Source organism: Schistocerca serialis, unplaced genomic scaffold (genome assembly GCF_023864345.2).
Source record: "Schistocerca serialis cubense isolate TAMUIC-IGC-003099 unplaced genomic scaffold, iqSchSeri2.2 HiC_scaffold_1417, whole genome shotgun sequence".
Taxonomy (NCBI): Eukaryota; Metazoa; Arthropoda; class Insecta; order Orthoptera; family Acrididae; genus Schistocerca; species Schistocerca serialis.
This window is the reverse complement of record NW_026047644.1, coordinates 35,035,519-35,062,406: the sequence shown is the minus strand read 5'-3', so window position 1 is coordinate 35,062,406 and position 26,888 is coordinate 35,035,519.

Below are 26,888 nucleotides of genomic sequence, written 5' to 3'. Positions count from 1 at the left end.
TGATTTTTGTATTATATTTGGATCAAATTTCTGTGTTTCATGGTCAATAAGAAAGTCCAAGGGATACAGTAAACCTGAAGTGAAGCATCGGAATCAAAAAATGGACTCACAGGAGAGATTCAAATCATAGAAAGTTAGAGTGTCAGTCTTCTTGTACTTAAGTCGGCATTGTGCCATTTGTATTAAATTCGGGTGCAATTTCTGGGTTTCATCGTCAATGGGAAGGTCCAAGGGGTACAGTAAACCTGAAGTGAAGCATCGGAATCTAAAACTGGACTCACAGGAGAGGTTCAAATAATAGAAAGTGAGAGTGTCAGTCCTCTTGTACTTAAGTCGGCATTGTGGCATTTGTATTAAATTTGGATGCTATTTCTGTGTTTCATCGTCAATAAGAAGGTCCAAGGGATACAATAAACCTGAAGTGAAGCATCGGAATCTAAAACTGGACTCACAGGAGAGGTTCAAATCATAGAAAGTTAGAGTGTCACTCCTGTTGTACTTGAGTCGGTATTGTGCTTTTGTATTAAATTCGGGAGCTATTTCTGTGTGTCATCGTCAATAAGAAGGTCCAAGGGATACAGTAAACCTGAAGTGAAGCATCGGACTCTAAAACTGGACCCACAGGAGAGGTTCAAATCATAGAAAGTTAGAATGTCAGTCCTCTTGTACTTAAGTCGGCATTGTGCCTTTTGTATTAAATTCGGATGCAATTTCTGTGTTTCATCGTCAATAAGTAGTTGCAAGGTATCCAGTAAACCTGAAGAGAAGCATCGGAATCTAAAACTGGACTCACTGGAGAGGTTCAAATCAAAGAAATTGAGAGTGTCGGTCCTCTTGTACTTTAGTCGCCATTGTGATTTTTGTATTATATTCGGATCCAATTTCTGTGTTTCATCGTCAATAAGAAGGTCCAAGGGATACAGTAAACCTGAAGTGAAGCATCTGAATCAAAAACTGGACTCTCAGGAGAGATTCAAATCATAGAAAGATAGAGTGTCAGTCCTCTTGTACTTAAGTCGGCATTGTGCCATTTGTATTAAATTCGGGTGCAATTTCTGGGTTTCATCGTCAATAAGAAGTCCAAGGGGTGCAGTAAACCTGAAGTGAAGCATCGGAATCAAAAACTTGACTCACAGGAAAGGTTCAAATCATAGAAAGTGAGAGTGTCAGTCCTCTTGTACTTAAGTCGGCATTGTGGCATTTGTATTAAATTCGGATGCAAACTCTGTGTTTCATCGTCAATAAGAAGGTGCAAGGTATACAGTAAACCTGAAGTGAAGCATCGGAATCTAAAACTGGACTCACAGGAGAGGTTCAAATCATAGAAAGTGAGAGTGTCAGTCCTCTTGTAATTAAGTCGACATTGTGCCATTTGTATTAAATTCGGATGCAATTTCTGTGTTTCATCGTCAATAAGAAGGTCCAAGGGATACAGTAAACCTGAAGTGAAGCGTCGGAATCTAAAACTGGACTTACAGGATAGGTTCAAATCATAGAAAGTTAGAGTGTCAGTCCTCTTTTACTTAAGTCGGCATTGTGCCTTTTGAATTTAATTCCGATTCTATTTCTGTGTTTCATTGTCAATAAGAAGGCCAAGGGATACAGTAAACCTGAAGTGAAGCATCGGAATCTAAAACAGGACTCACAGGAGTGGTTCTAATCATAGAAAGTTGGAATGTCAGTACTCTTGTACTTAAGGCGGCATTGTGCCTTTTGTATTAACTTCGGATACAATTTCTGTGTTTCATCGTCAATAAGGAGGTGCAAGGTATACAGTAAACCTGAAGTGAAGCATCGGAATCTAAAACTGGACTCACAGGAGAGGTTCAAATCATAGAACGTGAGAGTGTCAGTCCTCTTGTACTTAAGTCGACATTGTGCCATTTGTATTAAATTCGGATGCAATTTCTGTGTTTCATCGTCAATAAGAAGGTCCAAGGGATACAGTAAACCTGAAGTGAAGCGTCGGAATCTAAAACTGGACTCACAGGAGAGGTTCAAATCATAGAAAGTTAGAGTGTCAGTCCTCTTGTACTTAAGTCGGCATTGTGCCTTTTGTATTAATTTCGGATGCAAACTCTGTGTTTCATCGTCAATAAGAAGGTGCAAGGTATACAGTAAACCTGAAGTGAAGCATCGGACTCTAAAACTGGACTCACAGGAGAGGTTCAAATCATAGAAAGTTAGAATGTCAGCCCTCTTGTCCTTAAGTCGCCATTGTGCCTTTTGTATTAAATTCGGATGCAATTTCTGTGTTTCATCGTCAATCAGAAGGTCCAAGGGATACAGTAAACCTGAAGTGAAGCATGGAAATCCAAAACTGGACTCACAGGAGAGGTTCAAATCATAGAAAGTTAGAATGTCAGCCCTCTTGTACTTAAGTCGCCATTGTGCCTTTTGTATTAAATTCGGATGCAATTTCTGTGTTTCATCGTCAATCAGAAGGTCCAAGGGATACAGTAAACCTGAAGTGAAGCATGGAAATCCAAAACTGGACTCACAGGAGAGGTTCAAATCATAGAAAGTTAGAGTGTCAGTCCTCTTGTATTTAAGTCGGCATTGTGCCTTTTGTAGTAAATTCGGATACAAACTCTGTGTTTCATCGTCAAAAGGAAGGTGCAAGGTATACAGTAAACCTGAAGTGAAGCATCGGAATCTAAAACTGGACTCACTGGAGAGGTTCAAATCATAGAAAGTGAGAGTGTCAGTCCTCTTTTACTTAAGTCGCCATTGTGCCTTTTGTATTAAATTCGGATGCAATTTCTGTGTTTCATCGTCAATCAGAAGGTCCAAGGGATACAGTAAACCTGAAGTGAAGCATCGAAATCCAAAACTGGACTCACAGGAGACGTTCAAATCATAGAAAGTTAGAGTGTCAGTCCTCTTGTATTTAAGTCGGCATTGTGCCTTTTGTATTAAATTCGGATGCAAACTCTGTGTTTCATCGTCAATAAGAAGGTGCAAGGTATACAGTAAGCCTTAAGTGAAGCATCGGAATCTAAAACTGGACTCACAGGAGAGGTTCAAATCATAGAAAGTGAGAGTGTCAGTCCTCTTGTACTTAAGTCGACATTGTGCCATTTGTATTAAATTCGGATGCAATTTCTGTGTTTCATCGTCAATAAGAAGGTCCAAGGGATACGGTAAACCTGAAGTGAAGCGTCGGAATCCAAAACTGGACTCACAGGATAGGTTCAAATCATAGAAAGTTAGAGAGTCAGTCCTCTTTTACTTAAGTCGGCATTGTGCCTTTTGAATTTAATTCCGATTCTATTTCTGTGTTTCATTGTCAATAAGAAGGCCAAGGGATACAGTAAACCTGAAGTGAAGCGTCGGAATCTAAAACAGGACTCACAGGAGTGGTTCTAATCATAGAAAGTTAGAATGTCAGTCCTCTTGTACTTAAGGCGGCATTGTGCCTTTTGTATTAACTTCGGATACAATTTCTGTGTTTCATCGTCGATAAGAAGGTGCAAGGTATACAGTAAACCTGAAGTGAAGCATCGGAATCTAAAACTGGACTCACAGGAAAGGTTCAAGTCATAGAAAGGGAGAGTGTCAGTCCTCTTGTACTTATGTCGGCATTGTGGCATTTGTATCAAATTCGGATGCATTTTCTGTGTTTCATCGTCAATAAGAAGGTCCAAGGTATACATTAAACCTGAAGTGAAGCATCGGAATCTAAAACTGGACTCACAGGAGAGGTTCAAATCATAGAAAGTGAGAGTGTCAGTCCTCTTGTACTTAAGTCGGCATTGTGCCATTTATATTAAATTCGGGTGCAATTTCTGGGTTTCATCGTCAATAAGAAGGTCCAAGGGATACAATAAACCTGAAGTGAAGCATCGGAATCTTAAACGGGACTCACAGGAGAGGATCAAATCATAGAAAGTTAGAGTTACCTGAGTCGGTATTGTGCCTTTTGTATTGAATTCGGGTGCAATTTCTGTGTGTCGTCGTCAATAAGAAGGTCCAAGGGATACAGTAAACCTGAAGTGAAGCATCGGACTCTAAAACTGGACTCACAGGAGAGGTTCAAATCATAGAAACTGAGAGTGTCAGTCCTCTTGTACTTAAGTCGACATGTGCCATTTGTATTAAATTTGGATGCAATTTCTGTGTTTCATCGTCAATAAGAAGGTCCAAGGGATACAGTAAACCTGAAGTGAAGCAACGGAATCTAAAAACTGGACTCACAGGAGAGGTTCAAATCATAGAAAGTTAGAGTGTCAGTCCTCTTTTACTTAAGTCGGCATTGTGCCTTTTGAATTTAATTCGGATGCTATTTCTGTGTTTCATTGTCAATAGGAAGGTCCAAGGGATACAGTAAACCTGAAGTGAAGCATCGGAATCTAAAACAGGACTCACAGGTAAGGATCTAATCATAGAAAGTTAGAATGTCAGTCCTCTTGTACTTAAGTCGGCATTGTGCCTTTTCTATTAAATTCGGATGCAATTTTGTGTTTCATCGTAAATAAGAAGGAGCAAGGTATACAGTAAACCTGAAGTGAAGCATCGGAATCTAAAACTGGACTCACAGGAAAGGTTCAAATCATAGAAAGGGAGTGTGTCAGTCCTCTTGTACTTATGTCGGCATTGTGGCATTTGTATCAAATTTGGATGCATTTTCTGTGTTTCATCGTCAATAAGAAGGTCCAAGGGATACATTAAACCTGAAGTGAAGCATCGGAATCTAAAGCTGGACTCACTGGAGAGGTTCAAATCATTGAAAGTGAGAGTGTCAGTTCTCTTCTACTTAGGTCGGCATTGTGCTTTTGAATTTAATTACGATGCAATTTCTGTGTTTCATCGTCTATAAGAAGGTCCAAAGGATACAGTAAAACTGAAGTGAAGCATCGGAATCTAAAACTGGACTCACAGGAGAGATTCAAATCATAGAAAGTTGGAGTGTCTCTCCTCTTGTACCTAATTCGGTATTGTGCCTTTTGTATTAAATTCGGATGCAATTTCAGTGTTTCATCGTCAATAAGAAGGTCCAAGGGATACAGTAAACCTTAAGTAAATCACGGAATCTAAAACTGTACTCACAGGAGAGGTTCAAATCATAGAAAATTAGAGTGTCAGTCCTCTTGTACTTAAGTCGGCATTGGCATTTTGTATTATTTTCGGATGCAAACTCTGTGTTTCATCGTCAATAAGAACGTCCAAGGGATACAGTAAACCTGAAGTGAAGCATCGGAATCTAAAACTGGACTCACAGAAGAAGTTCAAATCATAGAAAGTTAGAACGTCAGTCCTCTTGTAGTTAAGTCGGCATTGTAATTTTTGAATTTAATTCCAATGCAATTTCTGTGTTTCATCGTCAACAAGAAGGTCCAAGGGATACAGTAAACCTGGAGTGAAGCATCGGAATCTAAGACTGGACTCACAGGAGAGGTTCAAATCATAGAAAGTGAGAGTGTCAGTCCCCTTTTACTTAAGTCGGCATTGTGCGTTTTGAATTTAATTCCGATGCAATTTCTGTGTTTCATCGTCAATAAGAAGTTCCAAGGGTTACAGTAAACCTGAAGTGAAGCATCGGAATCTAAAACTGGACTCACAGGAGAGGTACCAATCATAGAAAGTGAGAGTGTCAGTCCTCTTGTACTTAAGTCGGCATTGTGCCTATTGTATTGAATTCGGGTGCAATTTCTGTGTTTCATCGTCAATAAGAAGGTGCAAGGTATACAGTAAACCTAAAGAGAAGCATCGGAATCTAAAACTGGACTCACTGGAGAGGTTCAAATCATAGAAAGTGAGAGTGTCAGTCCTCTTGTACTTAAGTCGGCATTGTGGCATTTGTATTAAATTCGGATGCAATTTCTGTGTTTCATCGTCAATAAGAAGGTCCAAGGGATACAGTAAACCCGAAGTGAAGCATCGGAATCCAAAACTGGACTCACTGGAGAGGTTCAAATCATAGAAAGTTAGAGTGTCAGTCCTCTTGTATTTAAGTCGGCATTGTGCCTTTTGTATTAAATTCGGATGCAAACTCTGTTTCATCGTCAATAAGAAAGTGCAAGGTATACAGTAAACCTGAAGTGAAGCATCGGAATCTAAAACTGGACTCACAGGAGAGGTACAAATCACAGAAAGTGAGAGTGTCACTCCTCTTGTACTTAAAACGACATTGTGCCATTTGTATTAAATTCGGATGCAATATCTGTGTTTCATCGTCAATAAGAAGGTCCAAGGGATACAGTAAACCTGATGTGAAGCATCGGAATCTAAAAACTGGACTCACAGGAGAGGTTCAAATCATAGAAAGTGAGAGTGTCAGTTCTCTTCTACTTAGGTCGGCATTGTGCCTTTTGGATTTAATTCCGATGCAATTTCTGTGTTTCATCGTCAATAAGAAGGTCCAAACGATACAGTAAAACTGAAGTGAAGCATCGGAATCTAAAACTGGACTCACATGAGAGATTCAAATCATAGAGAGTTAGAGTGTCTCTCCTCTTGTACCTATTCGGTATTGTGCCTTTTGTATTAAATTCGGATGCAATTTCTGTGTTTCATCGTCAATAAGAAGGTCCAAGGGGTACAGTTAACCTGGAGTGAAGCATTGGAATCTAAAACTGGACTCACAGGAGAGGTTTAAATCATAGAAAGTTAGAGTGTCACTCCTCTTGTACTTGAGTCGGTATTGTGCATTTTGTATTAAATTCGGGTGCAATTTCTGTGTGTCATCGTCAATAAGAAGGTCCAAGGGATACAGTAAACCTGAAGTGAAGCATCGAACTCTAAAACTGGATTCACAGGAGAGGTTCAAATCATAGAAAGTTATAATGTCAGTCCTCTTGTACTTACGTCGGCATTGTGCCATTTGTATTGAATTCGGATGCAATTTCTGTGTTTCATCGTCAATAAGAAGGTGCAAGGTATACAGTAAACCTGAAGAGAAGCATCGGAATCTAAAACTGGACTCACTGGAGAGGTTCAAATCATAGAAAGTGAGAGTGTCAGTCCTCTTGTACTTAAGTCGGCATTGTGGCATTTGTATTCAATTCGGATGCAATTTCTGTGTTTCATCGTCAATAAGAAGGTCCAAGGGATACAGTAAACCTGAAGTGAAGCATCGGAATCAAAAACTGGACGCACAGGTGAGGTTCAAATCATAGAGAGTGAGAGTGTCAGTCCTCTTGTACGTTAGTCGCCATTGTGATTTTTGTATTATATTTGGATCAAATTTCTGTGTTTCATGGTCAATAAGAAAGTCCAAGGGATACAGTAAACCTGAAGTGAAGCATCGGAATCAAAAAATGGACTCACAGGAGAGATTCAAATCATAGAAAGTTAGAGTGTCAGTCTTCTTGTACTTAAGTCGGCATTGTGCCATTTGTATTAAATTCGGGTGCAATTTCTGGGTTTCATCGTCAATGGGAAGGTCCAAGGGGTACAGAAAACCTGAAGTGAAGCATCGGAATCGAAAACTGGACTCACAGGAGAGGTTCAAATAATAGAAAGTGAGAGTGTCAGTCCTCTTGTACTTAAGTCGGCATTGTGGCATTTGTATTAAATTTGGATGCAATTTCTGTGTTTCATCGTCAATAAGAAGGTCCAAGGGATACAATAAACCTGAAGTGAAGCATCGGAATCTAAAACTGGACTCACAGGAGAGGTTCAAATCATAGAAAGTTAGAGTGTCACTCCTGTTGTACTTGAGTCTGTATTGTGTTTTTGTATTAAATTCGGGAGCAATTTCTGTGTGTCATCGTCAATAAGAAGGTCCAAGGGATACAGTAAACCTGAAGTGAAGCATCGGACTTTAAAACTGGACCCACAGGAGAGGTTCAAATCATAGAAAGTTAGAATGTCAGTCCTCTTGTACTTAAGTCGGCATTGTGCCTTTTGTATTAAATTCGGATGCAATTTCTGTGTTTCATCGTCAATAAGAAGGTGCAAGGTATCCAGTAAACCTGAAGAGAAGCATCGGAATCTAAAACTGGACTCACTGGAGAGGTTCAAATCAAAGAAATTGAGAGTGTCGGTCCTCTTGTACTTTAGTCGCCATTGTGATTTTTGTATTATATTCGGATTCAATTTCTGTGTTTCATCGTCAACAAGAAGGTCCAAGGGATACAGTAAACCTGAAGTGAAGCATCGGAATCAAAAACTGGACTCTCAGGAGAGATTCAAATCATAGAAAGATAGAGTGTCAGTCCTCTTGTACTTAAGTCGGCATTGTGCCATTTGTATTAAATTCGGGTGCAATTTCTGGGTTTCATCGTCAATAAGAAGTCCAAGGGGTGCAGTAAACCTGAAGTGAAGCATCGGAATCAAAAACTTGACTCACAGGAAAGGTTCAAATCATAGAAAGTGAGAGTGTCAGTCCTCTTGTACTTAAGTCGGCATTGTGGCATTTGTATTAAATTTGGATGCACTTTCTGTGTTTCATCGTCAATAAGAAGGTCCAAGGGATACAATAAACCTGAAGTGAAGCATCGGAATCTAAAACTGGACTCACAGGAGAGGTTCAAATCATAGAAAGTTAAAGTGTCACTCCTCTTGTACTTGAGTCAGTATTGAGCCTTTTGTATTAAATTCGGGTGCAATTTCTGTGTGTCATCGTCAATAAGAAGGTCCAAGGGATACAGTATATCTGAAGTGAAGCATCGGACTCTAAAACTGGACTCGCAGGAGAGGTTCAAATCATAGATAGTTAGAATGTCAGTCTACTTGTACTTAAGCCGGCATTGTGCCTTTTGTATTGAATTCGGATGCAATTTCTGTGTTTCATCGTCAATAAGAAGGTGCAAGGTATACAGTGAACCTGAAGAGAAGCATCGGAATCTAAAACTGTACTCACTGGAGAGGTTCAAATCATAGAAAGTGAGAGTGTCATTCATCTTTTACTTAAGTCGGCATTGTGGCATTTGTATTAAATTCTAATGCAATTTCTGTGTTTCATCGTAAATAAGAACGTTAAAGGTATACAGTAAACCTGAAGTGAAGCATCGGAATCCAAAACTGGACTCACAGGAGAGGTTCAAATCATAGAAAGTTAGAGTGTCAGTCCTCTTGTATTTAAGTCGGCATTGTGCCTTTTGTATTATATTCGGATGCAAACTCTGTGTTTCATCGTCAATAAGAAAGTGCAAGGTATACAGTAAACCTGAAGTGAAGCATCGGAATCTAAAACTGGACTCACAGGAGAGGTTGAAATCATAGAAAGTGAGAGTGTCAGTCCTCTTGTACTTAAGTCGACATTGTGCCATTTGTATTAAATTCGGATGCAATTTCTGTGTTTCATCGTCAATGAGAAGGTCCAGGGGATACAGTAAACCTGAAGTGAAGCATCGGAATCTAAAACTGGACTCACAGGAGAGGTTCAAATCATAGAAAGTTAGAGTGTCAGTCCTCTTTTACTTACGTCGGCATTGTGCCTTTTGAATTTAATTCCGATGCTATTTCTGTGTTTCATTGTCAATAAGAAGGTCCAAGGGTTACAGTAAACCTGAAGTGAAGCATCGGAATCTAAAACAGAACTCACAGGAGAGGTTCTAATCGTAGAAAGTTAGAATGTCAGTCCTCTTGTACTTAAGTCGGCATTGTGCATTTTGTATTAAATTCGGATGCAATTTCTGTGTTTCATCGTCAATAAGAAGGTGCAAGGTATACAGTAAACCCTTAAGTGAAGCATAGGAATCTAAAACTGGAATCACAGGAAAGGTTCAAATCATAGAAAGGGAGAGTTTCAGTCCTCTTGTACTTATGTCGGCATTGTGGCATTTGTATCAAATTCGGATGCATTTTCTGTGTTTCATCGTCAATAAGAAGGTCCAAGGGATACAGCAAACCTGAAGTGAAGCATCGGAATCTGAAACTGGACTCACAGGAGAGGTCCAAATCATAGAAAGTGAGAGTGTCAGTTCTCCTCTACTTAGGTCGGCATTGTGCCTTTTGGATCTTAACCGGATGCAATTTCTGTGTTTCATCGTCAATAAGAAGGTCCCAACGATACAGTAAAACTGAAGTGAAGCATCGGAATCTAAAACTGGACTCACTGGAGAGGTTCAAATCATAGAAAGTGAGAGTGTCAGTCCTCTTGTACTTAAGGCGGCATTGTGGCATTTGTATTAAATTCGGATGCAATTTCTGTGTTTCATCGTCAATAAGAAGGTCCAAGGGATACAGTAAACCTGAAGTGAAGCATCGGAATCAAAAACTGGACGCACAGGTGAGGTTCAAATCATAGAGTGTGAGAGTGTCAGTCCTCTTGTACTTTAGTCGCCATTGTGATTTTTGTATTATATTTGGATCAAATTTCTGTGTTTCATCGTCAATAAGAAGGTCCAAGGGATACAGTAAACCATAAGTGAAGCATTGGAATCTAAAACTGGACTCACAAGAGAGGTTCTAAACATAGAGAGTTAGAATGTCATTCCTCTTGTACTTAAGACGGCATTGTGCCTTTTGTATTACATTCGGATGCAATTTCTGTGTTTCATAGTCAATAAGAAGGTGCAAGGTATACAGTAAACCTGAAGTGAAGCTTCGGAATCTAAAACTGGACTCGCAGGAGAGGTTCAAATCATAAATAGTAAGAGTGTCAGTCCTCTTGTACTTAAGTCGCCATTGTGCCTTTTGTATTAAATTCGGATGCTATTTCTGTGTTTCATCGTCAATAAGAAGGTCCAAGGGATACAGTAAACCTGAAGTGAAGCATCGGATTCCAAAACTGGACTCACAAGAGAGGTTCAAATCATAGAAAGTTAGAGTGTCAGTCCTCTTGTATTTAAGTCGGCATTGTGCCTTTTGTATTAAATTCGGATGCAAACTCTGTGTTCCATCGTCAATAAGAAGGTGCAAGGTATACAGTAAACCTGAAGTGAATCATCGGAATCAAAAACTGGACTCACAGGAGAGGTTCAAATCATAGAAAGTGAGAGTGTCAGTCCTCTTGTACTTAAGTCGACATTGTGCCATTTGTATTAAATTCGGATGCAATTTCTGTGTTTCATCGTCAATAAGAAGGTCCAAAGGTTACAGTAAACCTGAAGTGAAGCATCGGAATCTAAAACTGGACTCACAGGAGAGGGTCAAATCATACAAAGTTAGAGTGTCAGTCCTCTTTTACTTAAGTCGGCATTGTGCCTTTTGAATTTAATTCCGTTGCTATTTCTGTGTTTCATTGTCAATAAGATGGTCCAAGGAATACAGTAAACCTGAAGTGAAGCATCGGAATCTAAAACAGGACTCACAGGAGAGGTTCTAATCATAGAAAGTTAGAATGTCAGTCCTCTTGTACTTAAGTCGGCATTGTGCCTTTTGTATTAAATTCGGATGCAATATCTGTGTTTCATCGTCAATAAGAAGGTGCAAGGTATACAGTAAACCTGAAGTGAAGCATCGGAATCTAAAACTGGACTCACAGGAAAGGTTCAAATCATAGAAAGGGAGAGTGTCAGTCCTCTTGTACTTATGTCGGCATTGTGGCATTTGTATCAAATTTGGATGCATTTTCTGTGTTTCATCGTCAATAAGAAGGTCCAAGGGATACATCAAACCTGAAGTGAAGCATCGGAATCTAAAACTGGACTCACAGGAGAGGTTCAAATCATAGAAAGTGAGAGTGTCAGTTCTCTTCTACTTAGGTCGGCATTGTGCCATTTGAATTTAATTCCGATGCAATTTCTGTGTTTCATCGTCAATAAGAAGGTCCAAGGGATACAGTAAACCTGAAGTGAGGCATCGGAATCTAAAACTGGACTCACAGAAGAAGTTCAAATCATTGAAAGTTAGAGTGTCAGTCCTCTTGTAGTTAAGTCGGCATTGTGATTTTTTAATTTAATTCCGTTGCAATTTCTGTGTTTCATCGTCAATAAGAAGGTACAAGGCATACAGTAAACCTGGAGTGAAGCATCGGAATCTAAGACTGGACTCACAGGAGAGGTTCAAATCATAGAAAGTGAGAATGTCAGTCCTCTTTTACTTAAGTCGGCATTGTGCGTTTTGAATTTAATTCCGATGCAATTTCTGTGTTTCATCGTCAATAAGAAAGTCCAAGGGATACAGTAATCCTGAAGTGAAGCATCGGAATCTAAATCTGGACTCACAGGAGAGGTTCAAATCATAGAATGTGAGAGTGTCAGTCCTCTTGTACTTAAGTCGGCATTGTGCCATTTGTATTAAATTCAGGTGCAATTTCTGGGTTTCATCGTCAATAAGAAGGTCCAAGGGATCCAATAAACCTAAAGTGAAGCATCGGAATCTAAAACTGGACTCACAGGAGAGGTTGAGATCATAGAAAGTAATAGTGTCACTCCTCTTGTACTTGAGTCGGTATTGTGCCTTTTGTATTAAATTCGGGTGCAATTTCTGTGTGTCATCGTCAATAAGAAGGACCAAGGGATACAGTAAACCTGAAGTGAAGCATCGGACTCTAAGACTGGACTCACAGGAGAGGTTCAAATCATAGAAAGTTAGAATTTCAGCCCTCTTGTACTTAAGTCGCCATTGTGCCTTTTGTATTAAATTCGGATGCAATTTCTGTGTTTCATCGTCAATCAGAAGGTCCAAGGGATACAGTCAACCTAAAGTGAAGCATTTAAATCCAAAACTGGACTCACAGGAGAGGTTCAAATCATAGACAGTGAGAGTGTCAGTCCTCTCGTACTGAAGTCACCATTGTGCCTTTTGTATTAAATTCGGATGCAAACTCTGTGTTTCATCGTCAATCAGAAGGTCCAAGGGATACAGTAAACCTGAAGTGAAGCATGGAAATCCAAAACTGGACTCAGAGGAGAGGTTCAAATCATAGAAAGTTAGAGTGTCAGTCCTCTTGTATTTAAGTCGGCATTGTGCCTTTTGTATTAAATTCGGATGCAAACTCTGTGTTTCATCGTCAATAAGAAGGCGCAAGGTATACAGTAAACCTGAAGTGAAGCATCGGACTCTAAAACTGGACTCACAGGAGAGGTTCAAATCATAGAAAGTTAGATTGTCAGCCCTCTTGTACTTAAATCGCCATTGTGCCTTTTGTATTAAATTCGGATGCAATTTCTGTGTTTCATCGTCAATCAGAAGGTCCAAGGGATACAGTAAACCTGAAGTGATGCATGGAAATCCAAAAGTGGACTCACAGGAGAGGTTCAAATCATAGAAAGTTAGAATGTCAGCCCTCTTGTACTTAAGTCGCCATTGTGCCTTTTGTATTAAATTCGGATGCAATTTCTGTGTTTCATCGTCAATCAGAAGGTCCAAGGGATACAGTAAACCTGAAGTGAAGCATGGAAATCCAAAACTGGACTCACAGGAGAGGTTCAAATCATAGAAAGTTAGAGTGTCAGTCCTCTTGTATTTAAGTCGGCATTGTGCCTTTTGTATTAAATTCGGATGCAAACTCTGTGTTTCATCGTCAATAAGAAGGTGCAAGGTATACAGTAAACCTGAAGTGAAGCATCGGAATCTAAAACTGGACTCACTGGAGAGGTTCAAATCATAGAAAGTGAGAGTGTCAGTGCTCTTGTACTTAAGTCGCCATTGTGCCTTTTGTATTAAATTCGGATGCAATTTCTGTGTTTCATCGTCAATCAGAAGGTCCAAGTGATACAGTAAACCTGAAGTGGAGCATCGAAATCCAAAACTGGACTCACAGGAGAGGTTCAAATCATAGAAAGTTAGAGTGTCAGTCCTCTTGTATTTAAGTCGGCATTGTGCCTTTTGTATTAAATTCGGATGCAAACTCTGTGTTTCATCGTCAATAAGAAGGTGCAAGGTATACAGTAAACCTGAAGTGAAGCATCGGAATCTAAAACTGGACTCACAGGAGAGGTTCAAATCATAGAAAGTGAGAGTGTCAGTCCTCTTGTACTTAAGTCGACATTGTGCCATTTGTATTAAATTCGGATGCAATTTCTGTGTTTCATCGTCAATAAGAAGGTCCAAGGGATACAGTAAACCTGAAGTGAAGCGTCGGAATCTAAAACTGGACTCACAGGATAGGTTCAAATCATAGAAAGTTAGAGTGTCAGTCCTCTTTTACTTAAGTCGGCATTGTGCCTTTTGAATTTAATTCCGATTCTATTTCTGTGTTTCATTGTCAATAAGAAGGCCAAGGGATACAGTAAACCTGAAGTGAAGCATCGGAATCTAAAACAGGACTCACAGGAGTGGTTCTAATCATAGAAAGTTAGAATGTCAGTACTCTTGTACTTAAGGCGGCATTGTGCCTTTTGTATTAACTTCGGATACAATTTCTGTGTTTCATCGTCAATAAGAAGGTGCAAGGTATACAGTAAACCTGAAGTGAGGCATCGGAATCTAAAACTGGACTCACAGGAGAGGTTCAAATCATAGAAAGTGAGAGTGTCAGTCCTCTTGTACTTAAGTCGACATTGTGCCATTTGTATTAAATTCGGATGCAATTTCTGTGTTTCATCGTCAATAAGAAGGTCCAAGTGATACAGTAAACCTGAAGTGAAGCGTCGGAATCTAAAACTGGACTCACAGGAGAGGTTCAAATCATAGAAAGTTAGAGTGTCAGTCCTCTTGTACTTAAGTCGGCATTGTGCCTTTTGTATTAATTTCGGATGCAAACTCTGTGTTTCATCGTCAATAAGAAGGTGCAAGGTATACAGTAAACCTGAAGTGAAGCATCGGACTCTAAAACTGGACTCACAGGAGAGGTTCAAATGATAGAAAGTTAGAATGTCAGCCCTCTTGTACTTAAGTCGCCATTGTGCCTTTTGTATTAAATTCGGATGCAATTTCTGTGTTTCATCGTCAATCAGAAGGTCCAAGGAGTACAGTAAACCTGAAGTGAAGCATGGAAATCCAAAACTGGACTCACAGGAGAGGTTCAAATCATAGAAAGTTAGAATGTCAGCCCTCTTGTACTTATGTCGCCATTGTGCCTTTTGTATTAAATTCGGATGCAATTTCTGTGTTTCATCGTCAATCAGAAGGTCCAAGGGATACAGTAAACCTGAAGTGAAGCATGGAAATCCAAAACTGGACTCACTGGAGAGGTTCAAATCATAGAAAGTGAGAGTGTCAGTCCTCTTTTACTTAAGTCGCCATTGTGCCTTTTGTATTAAATTCGGATGCAATTTCTGTGTTTCATCGTCAATCAGAAGGTCCAAGGGATACAGTAAACCTGAAGTGAAGCATCGAAATGCAAAACTGGACTCACAGGAGACGTTCAAATCATAGAAAGTTAGAGTGTCAGTCCTCTTGTATTTAAGTCGGCATTGTGCCTTTTGTATTAAATTCGGATGCAAACTCTGTGTTTCATCGTCAATAAGAAGGTGCAAGGCATACAGTAAGCCTTAAGTGAAGCATCGGAATCTAAAACTGGACTCACAGGAGAGGTTCAAATCATAGAAAGTGAGAGTGTCAGTCCTCTTGTACTTAAGTCGACATTGTGCCATTTGTATTAAATTCGGATGCAATTTCTGTGTTTAATCGTCAATAGGAAGGTCCAAGGGATACGGTAAACCTGAAGTGAAGCGTCGGAATCTAAAACTGCACTCACAGGATAGGTTCAAATCATAGAAAGTTAGAGTGTCAGTCCTCTTTTACTTAAGTCGGCATTGTGCCTTTTGAATTTAATTCCGATTCTATTTCTGTGTTTCATTGTCAATAAGAAGGCCAAGGGATACAGTAAACCTGAAGTGAAGCGTCGGAATCTAAAACAGGACTCACAGGAGTGGTTCTAATCATAGAAAGTTAGAATGTCAGTCCTCTTGTACTTAAGGCGGCATTGTGCCTTTTGTATTAACTTCGGACACAATTTCTGTGTTTCATCGTCAATAAGAAGGTGCAAGGTATACAGTAAACCTGAAGTGAAGCATCGAAATCTAAAACTGGACTCACAGGAAAGGTTCAAGTCATAGAAAGGGAGAGTGTCAGTCCTCTTGTACTTATGTCGGCATTGTGGCATTTGTATCAAATTCGGATGCATTTTCTGTGTTTCATCGTCAATAAGAAGGTCCAAGGTATACATTAAACCTGAAGTGAAGCATCGGAATCTAAAACTGGACTCACAGGAGAGGTTCAAATCATAGAAAGTGAGAGTGTCAGTCCTCTTGTACTTAAGTCGGCATTGTGCCATTTATATTAAATTCGGGTGCAATTTCTGGGTTTCATCGTCAATAAGAATGTCCAAGGGATACAATAAACCTGAAGTGAAGCATCGGAATCTTAAACGGGACTCACAGGAGAGGATCAAATCATAGAAAGTTAGAGTTACCTGAGTCGGTATTGTGCCTTTTGTATTGAATTCGGGTGCAATTTCTGTGTGTCGTCGTCAATAAGAAGGTCCAAGGGATACAGTAAACCTGTAGTGAAGCATCGGACTCTAAAACTGGACTCACAGGAGAGGTTCAAATCATAGAAACTGAGAGTGTCAGTCCTCTTGTACTTAAGTCGACATTGTGCCATTTGTATTAAATTTGGATGCAATTTCTGTGTTTCATCGTCAATAAGAAGGTCCAAGGGATACAGTAAACCTGAAGTGAAGCAACGGAATCTAAAAACTGGACTCACAGGAGAGGTTCAAATCATAGAAAGTTAGAGTGCCAGTCCTCTTTTACTTAAGTCGGCATTGTGCCTTTTGAATTTAATTCGGATGCTATTTCTGTGTTTCATTGTCAATAGGAAGGTCCAAGGGATACAGTAAACCTGAAGTGAAGCATCGGAACTAAAACAGGACTCACAGGTAAGGATCTAATCATAGAAAGTTAGAATGTCAGTCCTCTTGTACTTAAGTCGGCATTGTGCCTTTTCTATTACATTCGGATGCAATTTCTGCGTTTCATCGTAAATAAGAAGGAGCAAGGTATACAGTAAACCTGAAGTGAACCCCGGAATCTAAAACTGGACTCACAGGAAAGGTTCAAATCATAGAAAGGGAGTGTGTCAGTCCTCTTGTACTTATGTCGGCATTGTGGCATTTGTATCAAATTTGGATGCATTTTCTGTGTTTCATCGTCAATAAGAAGGTCCAAGGGATACATTAAACCTGAAGTGAAGCATCGGAATCTAAAACTGGACTCACTGGAGAGGTTCAAATCATAGAAAGTGAGAGTGTCAGTTCTCTTCTACTTAGGTCGGCATTGTGCTTTTGAATTTAATTACGATGCAATTTCTGTGTTTCATCGTCAATAAGAAGGTCCAAAGGATACAGTAAAACTGAAGCGAAGCATCGGAATCTAAAACTGGACTCACAGGAGAGATTCAAATCATAGAAAGTTGGAGTGTCTCTCCTCTTGTACCTAATTCGGTATTGTGCCTTTTGTATTAAATTCGGATGCCATTTCAGTGTTTCATCGTCAATAAGAAGGTCCAAGGGATACAGTAAACCTTAAGTAAATCATCGGAATCTAAAACTGTACTCACAGGAGAGGTTCAAATCATAGAAAATTAGAGTGTCAGTCCTCTTGTACTTAAGTCGGCATTGGCATTTTGTATTATTTTCGGATGCAAACTCTGTGTTTCATCGTCAATAAGAACGTCCAAGGGATACAGTAAACCTGAAGTGAAGCATCGGAATCTAAAACTGGACTCACAGAAGAAGTTCAAATCATAGAAAGTTAGAACGTCAGTCCTCTTGTAGTTAAGTCGGCATTGTAATTTTTGAATTTAATTCCGATGCAATTTCTGTGTTTCATCGTCAATAAGAAGGTCCAAGGGATACAGTAAACCTGGAGTGAAGCATCGGAATCTAAGACTGGACTCACAGGAGAGGTTCAAATCATAGAAAGTGAGAGTGTCAGTCCCCTTTTACTTAAGTCGGCATTGTGCGTTTTGAATTTAATTCCGATGCAATTTCTGTGTTTCATCGTCAATAAGAAGTTCCAAGGGTTACAGTAAACCTGAAGTGAAGCATCGGAATCTAAAACTGGACTCACAGGAGAGGTACCAATCATAGAAAGTGAGAGTGTCAGTCCTCTTGTACTTAAGTCGGCATTGTGCCTATTGTATTGAATTCGGGTGCAATTTCTGTGTTTCATCGTCAATAAGAAGGTGCAAGGTATACAGTAAACCTAAAGAGAAGCATCGGAATCTAAAACTGGACTCACTGGAGAGGTTCAAATCATAGAAAGTGAGAGTGTCAGTCCTCTTGTACTTAAGTCGGCATTGTGGCATTTGTATTAAATTCGGATGCAATTTCTGTGTTTCATCGTCAATAAGAAGGTCCAAGGGATACAGTAAACCCGAAGTGAAGCATCGGAATCCAAAACTGGACTCACTGGAGAGGTTCAAATCATAGATAGTTAGAGTGTCAGTCCTCTTGTATTTAAGTCGGCATTGTGCCTTTTGTATTAAATTCGGATGCAAACTCTGTTTCATCGTCAATAAGAAAGTGCAAGGTATACAGTAAACCTGAAGTGAAGCATCGGAATCTAAAACTGGACTCACAGGAGAGGTTCACATCATAGAAAGTGAGAGTGTCAGTCCTCTTGTACTTAAAACGACATTGTGCCATTTGTATTAAATTCGGATGCAATATCTGTGTTTCATCGTCAATAAGAAGGTCCAAGGGATACAGTAAACCTGATGTGAAGCATCGGAATCTAAAAACTGGACTCACAGGAGAGGTTCAAATCATAGAAAGTGAGAGTGTCAGTTCTCTTCTACTTAGGTCGGCATTGTGCCTTTTGGATTTAATTCCGATGCAATTTCTGTGTTTCATCGTCAATAAGAAGGTCCAAACGATACAGTAAAACTGAAGTGAAGCATCGGAATCTAAAACTGGACTCACATGAGAGATTCAAATCATAGAAAGTTAGAGTGTCTCTCCTCTTGTACCTATTCGGTATTGTGCCTTTTGTATTAAATTCGGATGCAATTTCTGTGTTTCATCGTCAATAAGAAGGTCCAAGGGGTACAGTTAACCTGGAGTGAAGCATTGGAATCTAAAACTGGACTCACAGGAGAGGTTTAAATCATAGAAAGTTAGAGTGTCACTCCTCTTGTACTTGAGTCGGTATTGTGCCTTTTGTATTAAATTCGGGTGCAATTTCTGTGTGTCATCGTCAATAAGAAAGTCCAAGGGATACAGTAAACCTGAAGTGAAGCATCGAACTCTAAAACTGGATTCACAGGAAAGGTTCAAATCATAGAAGGTTAGAATGTCAGTCCTCTTGTACTTAAGTCGGCATTGTGCCATTTGTATTGAATTCGGATGCAATTTCTGTGTTTCATCGTCAATAAGAAGGTGCAAGGTATACAGTAAACCTGAAGAGAAGCATCGGAATCTAAAACTGGACTCACTGGAGAGGTTCAAATCATAGAAAGTGAGAGTGTCAGTCCTCTTGTACTTAAGTCGGCATTGTGGCATTTGTATTAAATTCGGATGCAATTTCTGTGTTTCATTGTCAATAAGAAGGTCCAAGGGATACAGTAAACCTGAAGTGAAGCATCGGAATCAAAAACTGGACGCACAGGTGAGGTTCAAATCATAGAGAGTGAGAGTGTCAGTCCTCTTGTACTTTAGTCGCCATTGTGACTTTTGTATTATATTTGGATCAAATTTCTGTGTTTCATGGTCAATAAGAAAGTCCAAGGGATACAGTAAACCTGAAGTGAAGCATCGGAATCAAAAAATGGACTCACAGGAGAGATTCAAATCATAGAAAGTTAGAGTGTCACTCCTGTTGTACTTGAGTCGGTATTGTGCTTTTGTATTATATTCGGGAGCAATTTCTGTGTGTCATCGTCAATAAGAAGGTCCAAGGGATACAGTAAACCTGAAGTGAAGCATCGGACTCTAAAACTGGACCCACAGGAGAGGTTCAAATCATAGAAAGTTAGAATGTCAGTCCTCTTGTACTTAAGTCGGCATTGTGCCTTTTGTATTAATTTCGGATGCAATTTCTGTGTTTCATCGTCAATAAGAAGGTGCAAGGTATCCGGTAAACCTGAAGAGAAGCATCGGAATCTAAAACTGGACTCACTGGAGAGGTTCAAATCAAAGAAATTGAGAGTGTCGGTCCTCTTGTACTTTAGTCGCCATTGTGATTTTTGTATTATATTCGGATCCAATTTCTGTGTTTCATCGTCAATAAGAGGTCCAAGGGATACAGTAAACCTGAAGTGAAGCATCGGAATCAAAAACTGGACTCTCAGGAGAGATTCAAATCATAGAAAGATAGAGTGTCAGTCCTCTTGTACTTAAGTCGGCATTGTGCCATTTGTATTAAGTTCGGGTGCAATTTCTGGGTTTCATCGTCAATAAGAAGTCCAAGGGGTGCAGTAAACCTGAAGTGAAGCATCGGAATCAAAAACTTGACTCACAGGAAAGGTTCAAATCATAGAAAGTGAGAGTGTCAGTCCTCTTGTACTTAAGTCGGCATTGTGGCATTTGTATTAAATTTGGATGCACTTTCTGTGTTTCATCGTCAATAAGAAGGTCCAAGGGATACAATAAACCTGAAGTGAAGCATCGGAATCTAAAACAGGACTCACAGGAGAGGTTCAAATCATAGAAAGTTAAAGTGTCACTCCTCTTGTACTTGAGTCAGTATTGAGCCTTTTGTATTAAATTCGGGTGCAATTTCTGTGTGTCATCGTCAATAAGAAGGTCCAAGGGATACAGTATATCTGAAGTGAAGCATCGGACTCTAAAACTGGACTCGCAGGAGAGGTTCAAATCATAGATAGTTAGAATGTCAGTCTACTTGTACTTAAGCCGGCATTGTGCCTTTTGTATTGAATTCGGATGCAATTTCTGTGTTTCATCGTCAATAAGAAGGTGCAAGGTATACAGTGAACCTGAAGAGAAGCATCGGAATCTAAAACTGTACTCACTGGTGAGGTTCAAATCATAGAAAGTGAGAGTGTCATTCATCTTGTACTTAAGTCGGCATTGTGGCATTTGTATTAAATTCTAATGCAATTTCTGTGTTTCATCGTCAATAAGAACGTTAAAGGTATACAGTAAACCTGAAGTGAAGCATCGGAATCCAAAACTGGACTCACAGGAGAGGTTCAAATCATAGAAAGTTAGAGTGTCAGTCCTCTTGTATTTAAGTCGGCATTGTGCCTTTTGTATTATATTCGGATGCAAACTCTGTGTTTCATCGTCGATAAGAAAGTGCAAGGTATACAGTAAACCTGAAGTGAAGCATCGGAATCTAAAACTGGACTCACAGGAGAGGTTGAAATCATAGAAAGTGAGAGTGTCAGTCCTCTTGTACTTAAGTCGACATTGTGCCATTTGTATTAAATTCGGATGCAATTTCTGTGTTTCATCGTCAGTGAGAAGGTCCAGGGGATACAGTAAACCTGAAGTGAAGCATCGGAATCTAAAACTGGACTCACAGGAGAGGTTCAAATCATAGAAAGTTAGAGTGTCAGTCCTCTTTTACTTACGTCGGCATTGTGCCTTTTGAATTTAATTCCGATGCTATTTCTGTGTTTCATTGTCAATAAGAAGGTCCAAGGGTTACAGTAAACCTGAAGTGAAGCATCGGAATCTAAAACAGGACTCACAGGAGAGGTTCTAATCGTAGAAAGTTAGAATGTCAGTCCTCTTGTACTTAAGTCGGCATTGTGCCTTTTGTATTAAATTCGGATGCAATTTCTGTGTTTCATCGTCAATAAGAAGGTGCAAGGTATACAGTAAACCATTAAGTGAAGCATAGGAATCTAAAACTGGAATCACAGGAAAGGTTCAAATCATAGAAAGGGAGAGTTTCAGTCCTCTTGTACTTATGTCGGCATTGTGGCATTTGTATCAAATTCGGATGCATTTTCTGTGTTTCATCGTCAATAAGAAGGTCCAAGGGATACAGTAAACCTGAAGTGAAGCATCGGAATCTAAAACTGGACTCACAGGAGAGGTCCAAATCATAGAAAGTGAGAGTGTCAGTTCTCCTCTACTTAGGTCGGCATTGTGCCTTTTGGATCTTAACCGGATGCAATTTCTGTGTTTCATCGTCAATAAGAAGGTCCCAACGATACAGTAAAACTGAAGTGAAGCATCGGAATCTAAAACTGGACTCACATGAGAGATTCAAATCATAGAAAGTTAGAGTGTCAGTCCTCTTGTACTTAAGTCGGCATTGTGCCTTTTGTATTGAATTCGGATGCAATTTCTGTGTTTCATCGTCAATAAGAAGGTGCAAGGTATACAGTAAACCTGAAGAGAAGCATCGGAATCTAAAACTGGACTCACTGGAGAGGTTCAAATCATAGAAAGTGAGAGTGTCAGTCCTCTTGTACTTAAGTCGGCATTGTGGCATTTGTATTAAATTCGGATGCAATTTCTGTGTTTCATCGTCAATAAGAAGGTCCAAGGGATACAGTAAACCTGAAGTGAAGCATCGGAATCAAAAACTGGTCGCACAGGTGAGGTTCAAATCATAGAGAGTGAGAGTGTCAGTCCTCCTGTACTTTAGTCGCCATTGTGATTTTTGTATTATATTTGGATCAAATTTCTGTGTTTCATCGTCAATAAGAAGGTCCAAGGGATACAGTAAACCTGAAGTGAAGCATCGGAATCAAAAAATGGACTCACAGGAGAGATTCAAATCATAGAAAGTTAGAGTGTCAGTCCTCTTGTACTTAAGTCGGCATTGTGCCATTTGTATTAAATTCGGGTGCAATTTATGGGTTTCATCGTCAATGGGAAGGTCCAAGGGGTACAGTAAACCTGAAGTGAAGCATCGGAATCTAAAACTGGACTCACAGGAGAGGTTCAAATAATAGAAAGTGAGAGTGTCAGTCCTCTTGTACTTAAGTCGGCATTGTGGCATTTGTATTAAATTTGGATGCAATTTCCGTGTTTCATCGTCAATAAGAAGGTCCAAGGGATACAATAAACCTGAAGTGAAGCATCGGAATCTAAAACTGGACACACAGGAGAGGTTCAAATCATAGAAAGTTAGAGTGTCACTCCTGTTGTACTTGAGTCGGTATTGTGCTTTTGTATTAAATTCGGGAGCAATTTCTGTGTGTCATCGTCAATAAGAAGGTCCAAGGGATACAGTAAACCTGAAGTGAAGCATCGGACTCTAAAACTGGACCCACAGGAGAGGTTCAAATCAAAGAAAGTTAGAATGTCAGTCCTCTTGTACTTAAGTCGGCATTGTGCCTTTTGTATTAAATTCGGATGCAATTTCTGTGTTTCATCGTCAATAAGAAGGTGCAAGGTATCCAGTAAACCTGAAGAGAAGCATTGGAATCTAAAACTGGACTCACTGGAGAGGTTCAAATCAAAGAAATTGAGAGTGTCAGTCCTCTTGTACTTAAGCCGGCATTGTGGCATTTGTATTAAATTCGGATGCAATTTCTGTGTTTCATCGTCAATAAGAAGGTCCAAGGGATACAGTAAACCTGAAGTGAAGCATCGGAATCAAAAACTGGACTCACCGGAGAGGTTCAAATCAAAGAGAGTTAGAGTGTCAGTCCTCTTGTACTTTAGTCCCCATTGTGATTTTTGTATTATATTCGGATCCAATTTCTGTGTTTCATCGTCAATAAGAAGGTCCAAGGGATACAGTAAACCTGAAGTGAAGCATCGGAATCAAAAACTGGACTCTCAGGAGAGATTCAAATCATAGAAAGTTAGAGTGTCAGTCCTCTTGTACTTAAGTCGGCATTGGGCCATTTGTATTAAATTCGGGTGCAATTTCTGGGTTACATCGTCAATAAGAAGTCCAAGGGGTGCATTAAACCTGAAGTGAAGCATCGGAATCTAAAACTGGACTCACACGAGAGGTTCAAATCATAGAAAGTGAGAGTGTCTGTCCTGTGTACTTTAGTCGGCATTGTGCCATTTGCATTAAATTCGGGTGCAATTTCTGGGTTTCATCGTCAAAGAGAAGGTCCAAGGGGTACAGTAAACCTGAAGTGAAGCATCGGAATCAAAAACTTGACTCACAGGAAAGGTTCAAATCATAGAAAGTGAGAGTGTCAGTCCTCTTGTACTTAAGTCGGCATTGCGGCATTTGTATTAAATTTGGATGCACTTTCTGTGTTTCATCGTCAATAAGAAGGTCCAAGGGATACAATAAACCTGAAGTGAAGCATCGGAATCCAAAACTGGACTCACAGGTGAGGTTCAAATCATAGAAAGTTAGAGTGTCACTCCTCTTGTACTTGAGTCAGTATTGAGCCTTTTGTATTAAATTCGGGTGCAATTTCTGTGTGTCATCGTCAATAAGAAGGTCCAAGGGATACAGTATATCTGAAGTGAAGCATCGGACTCTAAATCTGGACTCGCAGGAGAGGTTCAAATCATAGAAAGTTAGAATGTCAGTCTACTTGTACTTAAGCCGGCATTGTGCCTTTTGTATTGAATTCGGATGCAATTTCTGTGTTTCATCGTCAATAAGAAGGTGCAAGGTATACAGTGAACCTGAAGAGAAGCATCGGAATCTAAAACTGTACTCACTGGAGAGGTTCAAATCATTGAAAGTGAGAGTGTCATTGATCTTGTACTTCAGTCGGCATTGTGGCATTTGTATTAAATTCGGATGCTATTTCTGTGTTTCATCGTCAATAAGAACGTTAAAGGTATACAGTAAACCTGAAGTGAAGCATCGGAATCCAAAACTGGACTCACAGGAGAGGTTCAAATCATAGAAAGTTAGAGTGTCAGTCCTCTTGTATTTAAGTCGGCATTGTGCCTTTTGTATTATATTCGGATGCAAACTCTGTGTTTCATCGTCAATAAGAAAGTGCAAGGTATACAGTAAACCTGAAGTGAAGCATCGGAATCTAAAACTGGACTCACAGGAGAGGTTGAAATCATTGAAAGTGAGAGTGTCAGTCCTCTTGTACTTAAGTCGACATTGTGCCATTTGTATTAAATTCGGATGCAATTTCTGTGTTTCATCGTCAATGAGAAGGTCCAGGGGATACAGTAAACCTGAAGTGAAGCATCGGAATCTAAAACTGGACTCACAGGAGAGGTTCAAATCATAGAAAGTTAGAGTGTCAGTCCTCTTTTACTTACGTCGGCATTGTGCCTTTTGAATTTAATTCCGATGCTATTTCTGTGTTTCATTGTCAATAAGAAGGTCCAAGGGTTACAGTAAACCTGAAGTGAAGCATCGGAATCTAAAACAGGACTCACAGGAGAGGTTCTAATCGTAGAAAGTTAGAATGTCAGTCCTCTTGTACTTAAGTCGGCATTGTGCCTTTTGTATTAAATTCGGATGCAATTTCTGTGTTTCATCGTCAATAAGAAGGTGCAAGGTATACAGTAAACCCTTAAGTGAAGCATAGGAATCTAAAACTGGAATCACAGGAAAGGTTCAAATCATAGAAAGGGAGAGTTTCAGTCCTCTTGTACTTATGTCGGCATTGTGGCATTTGTATCAAATTCGGATGCATTTTCTGTGTTTCATCGTCAGTAAGAAGGTCCAAGGGATACAGTAAACCTGAAGTGAAGCATCGGAATCTAAAACTGGACTCACAGGAGAGGTTCAAATCATAGAAAGTGAGAGTGTCAGTTCTCCTCTACTTAGGTCGGCATTGTGCCTTTTGGATTTTAACCGGATGCAATTTCTGTGTTTCATCGTCAATAAGAAGGTCCCAACGATACAGTAAAACTGAAGTGAAGCATCGGAATCTAAAACTGGACTCACAGGAGAGATTCAAATCATAGAAAGTTAGAGTGTCTCTCCTCTTGTACCTAATTCGGTATTGTGCCTTTTGTATTAAATTCAGATGCAATTTCTGTGTTTCATCGTCAATAAGAAGGTCCAAGGGATACAGTAAACCTTAAGTAAATCATCGGAATCTAAAACTGGACTCACAGGAGAGGTTCAAATCATAGAAGGTGAGAGTGTCAGTCCTCTTGTACTTAAGTCGACATTGTGCGGTTTGTATTAAATTCGGATGTAATTTCTTTGTTTCATCGTCAATAAGAAGATCCAAGGGATACAGTAAACCTGAAGTGAAGCAACGGAATCTAAAACTGGACTCACAGGAGAGGTTCAAATCATAGAAAGTTAGAGTGTCAGTCCTCTTTTACTTAAATCGGCATTGTGCCTTTTGAATTTAATTCCGATGCTATTTCTGTGTTTCATTGTCAATAAGAACGTCCAAGGGATACAGTAAACCTGAAGTGAAGCATCGGAATCTAAAACAGCACTCACAGGAGAGGTTCTAATCATAGAAAGTTGGAATGTCAGTCCTCTTGTACTTATGGCGGCATTGTGCCTTTTGTATTAACTTCGGATGCAATTTCTGTGTTTCATCGTCAATAAGAAGGTGCAAGGTATACAGTAAACCTGAAGTGAAGCATCGGAATCTAAAACTGGACTCACAGGAAAGGTTCAAATCATAGAAAGTTAGAGTGTCAGTCCTCTTGTATTTAAGTCGGCATTGTGCCTTTTGTATTATATTCGGATGCAAACTCTGTGTTTCATCGTCAATAAGAAAGTGCAAGGTATACAGTAAACCTGAAGTGAAGCATCGGAATCTAAAACTGGACTCACAGGAGAGGTTGAAATCATAGAAAGTGAGAGTGTCAGTCCTCTTGTACTTAAGTCGATATTGTGCCATTTGTATTAAATTCGGATGCAATTTCTGTGTTTCATCGTCAATGAGAAGGTCCAGGGGATACAGTAAACCTGAAGTGAAGCATCGGAATCTAAAACTGGACTCACAGGAGAGGTTCAAATCATAGAAAGTTAGAGTGTCAGTTCTCTTCTACTTAGGTCGGCATTGTGCCTTTTGAATTTAATTCCGATGCAATTTCTGTGTTTCATCGTTAATAAGAAGGTCCAAAGGATACAGTAAAACTGAAGTGAAGCATCGGAATCTAAAACTGGACTCACAGGAGAGATTCAAATCATAGAAAGTTAGAGTGTCTCTCCTCTTGTACCTAATTCGGTATTGTGCCTTTTGTATTAAATTCGGATGTAATTTCTGTGTTTTATCGTCAATAAGAAGGTCCAAGGGATACAGTAAACCTTAAGTAAATCATC